Genomic DNA, 5,743 nt, shown 5'->3' with positions numbered 1-5,743 from the left:
TCTGCTTCCGATGACAAAATCCGTCACTACAAACGGTTCTCATAAAATTGTAGCTATCAACTAGAGAAAAATTTGTTAATACCTAGTCGTGGAAATGGTTATTTCATATTTTTTCCTTTTTTTGTAATCACGTGACATTCGTTGAACGCTTTGCTGTATCATTATGTCTAGATTTGGTACTCAAAACCTTTTAGTATGCTGCAAAACAATCTTAACGGAATAACAGCAACAGTACATGAGTTGAGTTTCTACGTGGCCTACGTTCATAACAGATACGTAGCTTTAAATGATGCTGCGATTCCGTTTTTACATCATCAGAGTCAGAATGAAACGATAATTAAATCAAGACGCTAACCTGTTGACAGGCGTTGGTATACATTAATGGGGACAGTTGAAAATGTATGTCCCAACCGGGACTCGAACCCGGGATCTCCTGCTTACAGGGCAGTTGCTCTATCCATCTGAGCCACCGAGGGCACAGAGGATAGTACGACTGCATGTACAGGGCTATTACAAATGATTGAAGCGATTTCATAAATTCACTTTAGCTCCATTCATTGACATATGGTCACGACACACTACAGATACGTAGAAAAACTCATAAAGTTTTGTTCGGCTGAAGCCGCACTTCAGGTTTCTGCCGCCACAGCGCTAGAGAGCGCAGTGAGACAAAATGGCGACAGGAGCCGAGAAAGCGTATGTCGTGCCTGAAATGCACTCACATCAGTCAGTCATAACAGTGCAACGACACTTCAGGACGAAGTTCAACAAAGCTCCACCAACTGCTAACTCCATTCGGCGATGGTATGCGCAGTTTAAAGCTTCTGGATGCCTCTGTAAGGGGAAATCAACGGGTCGGCCTGCAGTGAGCGAAGAAACGGTTGAACGCGTGCGGGCAAGTTTCACGCGTAGCCCGCGGAAGTCGACGAATAAAGCAAGCAGGGAGCTAAACGTACCACAGCCGACGGTTTGGAAAATATTACGGAAAAGTCTAAAGCAGAAGCCTTACCGTTTACAATTGCTACAAGCCCTGACACCCGATGACAAAGTCAAACGCTTTGAATTTTCGGCGCGGTTGCAACAGCTCATGGAAGAGGATGCGTTCAGTGCGAAACTTGTTTTCAGTGATGAAGCAACATTTTTTCTTAATGGTGAAGTGAACAGACACAATGTGCGAATCTGGGCGGTAGAGAATTCGCAATTCTCCAAGACTTAACGTGTTTTGTGCAATCTCACGGTTTAAAGTTTACGGCCCCTTTTTCTTCTGCGAAAAAAACGTTACAGGACACGTGTATCTGAACATGCTGGAAAATTGGCTCATGCGACAACTGGAGACCGACAGCGCCGACTTCATCTTTCAACAGGATGGTGCTCCACCGCACTTACGTCATGATGTTCGGCATTTCTTAAACAGGAGATTGGAAAACCGATGGATCGGTCGTGGTGGAGATCATCATCAGCAATTCATGTCATGGCCTCCACGCTCTCCTGACTTAACCCCATGCGATTTCTTTCTGTGGGGTTATGTGAAAGATTCAGTGTTTAAACCTCCTCTACCAAGAAACGTGCCAGAACTGCGAGCTCGCATCAACGATGCTTTCGAACTCATTGATGGGGACATGCTGCGCCGAGTGTGGGAGGAACTTGATTATCGGCTTGATGTCTGCCGAATCACTAAAGGGGCATATATCGAACATTTGTGAATGCCTAAAAATGCTTTTTGAGTTTTTGTATGTGTGAAAATATCTCAAATAATAAAGTTATTGTTGAGCTATGAAATCGCTTCAATCATTTGTAATAACCCTGTATTTATCCGTTGTACGCTCCCCATGAGAACCACATTCCCAACTTAATGTCCACGCAGTACATTTGTAGTGCCTCTGTCCATTACACTCATTACTCTCGGCAGACGATCTTACCGAGTCCCGCATTGCTCGAACTCTTACAGGACTGAATGTATATCAACGCCTGTCGACAGGTTAGGGTGTTGATTATACCGTCAGCGTTTCCAACGCTGGCAATAATGACATAATTTACTCCAAATCTTACAGAAACTACACTTCATACTGATGAATAAGTATAAACAGTTATATATCATGATGTTGTAGCAGAAAAAAGATTTCCAGGCACACTCTATCAAAGACACTTCAACCCGAGTATAGCTTGGCACTGCTGGTGCTGTGTCTGTGAACTGGAAACGCGAAGGCACGACCGCAGTTAAACCAAGGCCAGACAGTCGTGGTGTGCTGTGCTAACGGACAGGGACCGCCGAGCGTCGCGGAAGGTCACTCATGAGTTGCGCGGGGCTACCAGCAATCAGCCTAGCACAGTAACTGTGCGTGAGGAGTTAAAAAGAATGGTCGAACAGCTCATTATAAGACACACTTTCCTATAGTCAGCGCTAAGAGATGCTTAGGGTGGCGTACTAAGAGCAACCCCACTGCACAGTGGATGATTAGAAGGCCGGCCGAAGTGGCTGCACGGTTCTGGAGCTGCAGTCTGGAACCGCGAGACCGCTACGGTCGCAGGTTCGAATCCTGCCTCGGGAATGGATGTGTGTGATGTCCTTAGGTTAGTTAGGTTTAACTAGTTCTAAGTTCTAGGGGACTAATGACCTCAGCAGTTGAGTTCCATAGTGCTCAGAGCCATTTGAACCACTTTTTTGATGATTAGAAACGAGTCGTTTGGATTCATTAATCAGGCTAGATCCTTTGGTAATCCTATGGAAGAGTTTGGTTCTGGTGGATAACAGGAGAATGTTACCTGCCATAATGTGTAGTGCCAACAGTGACCTACGGAGATGTTTCTTCGTAGTTACGAAGTGGTCCCCTTATTGCGCTTAGGAAGATGCTAAATGCGAAAAGATATAAACACACTCCACAGAATTGCGTAGTCCGTACAGTAACGGAACAGTTCGGTTACAATGGCTGCATAAGTATGACAATGCACCTAGTTATAGAGCAGCGTCTGCCAGGTAATGGTCTGTGGAAACAGCGTTCCTGGAATTATCTGACCTGTCCAGAATCACAGTGGGATTAGTTAGAACGTCGACTTCGCTCCACATCCCAGCGTCCAACGTCATTACCGTCTTTGGTTTCGTATCTCGAGGATAAACGGAAAGCGCCGCCAGCAGAGTTTAACCCGTCTTGTAGGGGAACATTGGATACACCAAGCATTAATATCCACAAACAGGTATACAGATACGCTTGATCAGATATTGTATATCCAAACACAGTTCCGAAGGGTCAATCTCAACGGACAGACTGCTTCAGAAGCAGCGGGATTAGCGCTACCCGTTCATGCAGCAAGAGTGGCAATCACGTTACAACGTTAGACTGTAATATGGACGGCGATTAGGCTGTTGATCGAACTGGTGTGAGTAGAGGCGGAAAGATGCGAACCGGGGGGTGGCGGGTGGGGGTGGTGGGTGAGAGATGGCGGGTGGGCAGAGGTATAGCAGTTGGGGGAAGCGAGAAGTGTGGGAAGTGGAGACGAGGAGTAGAGGCGGAAAGAAGAGTTTATGGGTGGGGAACCAGAACGGGCTCAGGAATGAAAGTCCGTGGCAACAAATGATACCCTGAAAAGAGCAGGCGAAAGTGAACAGGTAAACTACATCTTCCTACACTAGCAAAAAGTGTTAGACCCGTACGATATTGTCGACCAAGGCACGATCGTCTTTAGAATCGTTCAACTATGTGACTCCCTCACTGAATATTTTTCATATGGAAAGAATAAGTTACACTGAATGGCGAACATTCAACGGAAAAGAAATTAATACGTAACTGAATAATTAACATATTCAATATGCAACAATGATTTGCCATATACTATCAGCAACGTTCCTTCATTCTTCCTGGAGAGTGTCGTCATTGGTTGATTCTAGGAAAGGAGTACTCCTGTAGCATACAAACATCTTTTGTTCTTGTGGAAGTGAACACAACAGACAGAATGCTATTTATCCAGCTAAAAGAACACACTGATTGCTTTGGACCGCTGTATTTGTGTAGAACTGGTACTAGACTGTCTTGTGGTCTTCCAGCGCCGACGCTAGTCATGGTAATGATGTGGTGTGAATATGCTAGTCGGCTGTATGGAATCAGCGAAGTAGAGATGAGGCAGAATTCTGCTGTGGTGTTTGAACGTGCTCATGACCGCACAATGAATGAAGTTGACCGACTGTTGGTGTGTCAAGGCGGACTGCCCAACTTATCTACAAGGAATGGTGTACCACTCTCGGAGATGTAACGTCGAGTAAGAATCATGATGGTAAAAAGATTCTAACCGACAGGGAGCGGAGAGATTTCAATAACTAACAGTTGGAAATCTGATATGACTCGATGTCGCCGATGGATACAACCAGTTCCTGAGTAAACATTGCGAAGGGGGGTAAGCAATGGACATTTGGAGTCGGGTGTATCAGAAAAAGCCAAGGCTCACAGCGATGCAAACTGTATCTGACCGGAAGCGGGTTGAGTGGTCCAACTAAGCACGATATTGCCTCTCTTCAAGTAAGGCAAGGCGTCGAGTGCGCTGGCACCCCAATAAAGCGTTCAAACCACAATGGATTTAGGTTGTCAGTTAGTTATGTCAGTTAGTTAATTTCATGTTCCGTGGATCATTTGCGTGATAAACCGGAATGATGTGGAACGAGTCATTTAACATACACATCACAAATTAATTTTTAAATACGACTGCATATTGAACATTTACGAAAATTTTCTTTCTTCTGTTTTCTTCATTTAAATCAACAGATGTGAATTAGTAATTCCTACCCACCACCTTTTACACATTACAGCAACAGAAATTTTTCTGCAGAATAGAATGAGTTGTGAAGGAGAAACTTTTTTAGTTAGTTTTCAAATTTTACTTTGCTGTCTGTCACATATTTTGTATCACTCGGTAAGTTATCAAACATTTTTGTTGCAGCACTGTACACTTCTTTTTGTCATAAAGACAACCTTAATGTTGAGTAATTAATGTCATTGTTTCCTTCTTGTACTGTAATTTCATACGTAACTGTTCCTTTTGAACTGCAGAGATTACTTATAATAAACTTCATGATGGAATCAGTATACTGTGAAGCAGTTCGTTGGTTGGTTGTTTTCGGGGGGGGGGGGGGGGGGGGGAGACCAGACAGCAAGGTTCAAATGGTAAAGACATCACACACATCCATGCCCGAGGCAGGATTCGAACCTGCGATCGTAGCGGTCACGCGGTTCCAGACTGAAGCGCCTAGAACCGCATGGGACAGCAAGGTCATCGGTCTCATCGGATTAGGGAAGGATGTCGGCCGTTTCCTTTGAAAGGAGCCATCCCGGCATTTGCCTGGAGCGATTTAGGGAAATCACGGAAAACCTAAATCAGGATGGCCGGACGCGGGATTGAACCATCGTCCTCCCGAATGCGAGTCCAGTGTGCTAACCACTGCGCCACCTCGCTCGGTGTGTGAAGCAGTAGTCAGAATGACCAATGCGCTTAACAGATGCCTACAAGATAATCGACGGTGTGCGCCACACATTAGCATATATTACTCTTACCGCACGTGTTTGATTAACTAAGACTTTCTTTTTTAAAAAGGAGTTACCTGAGAACATTATTCCATATGACATTGTTGAATGAAAATATATCAAATATGTATCAACTTACTGATTTGTCTCTCTCCCAGATTTGCAATGATTTTAAGTGCAAATGTGGCTGAAATAGTTGTTTTACGAGTTTCAAAATGTGCTTTATCCAGCTTACA

The 5,743-nt window shown here is 44.5% G+C and overlaps 1 non-coding gene across 1 annotated transcript; it reads right to left on the bottom strand.

Annotated features, from left to right (window-relative positions):
• Positions 1-402: 402 nt before the first annotated feature.
• Trnat-ugu (transfer RNA threonine (anticodon UGU)) lies at positions 403-477 on the bottom strand. Its single transcript has one exon. It is a non-coding gene; the product is annotated as a tRNA-Thr (tRNA).
• Between the last annotated feature and the right edge of the window lie 5,266 nt (positions 478-5,743).

The sequence above is a fragment of the Schistocerca serialis genome, chromosome 9 (assembly GCF_023864345.2).
Source record: "Schistocerca serialis cubense isolate TAMUIC-IGC-003099 chromosome 9, iqSchSeri2.2, whole genome shotgun sequence".
NCBI lineage: Eukaryota > Metazoa > Arthropoda > Insecta > Orthoptera > Acrididae > Schistocerca > Schistocerca serialis.
The sequence above is the reverse complement of the archived record's forward strand: the minus strand, read 5'-3'. Positions and strand labels throughout refer to the sequence as shown.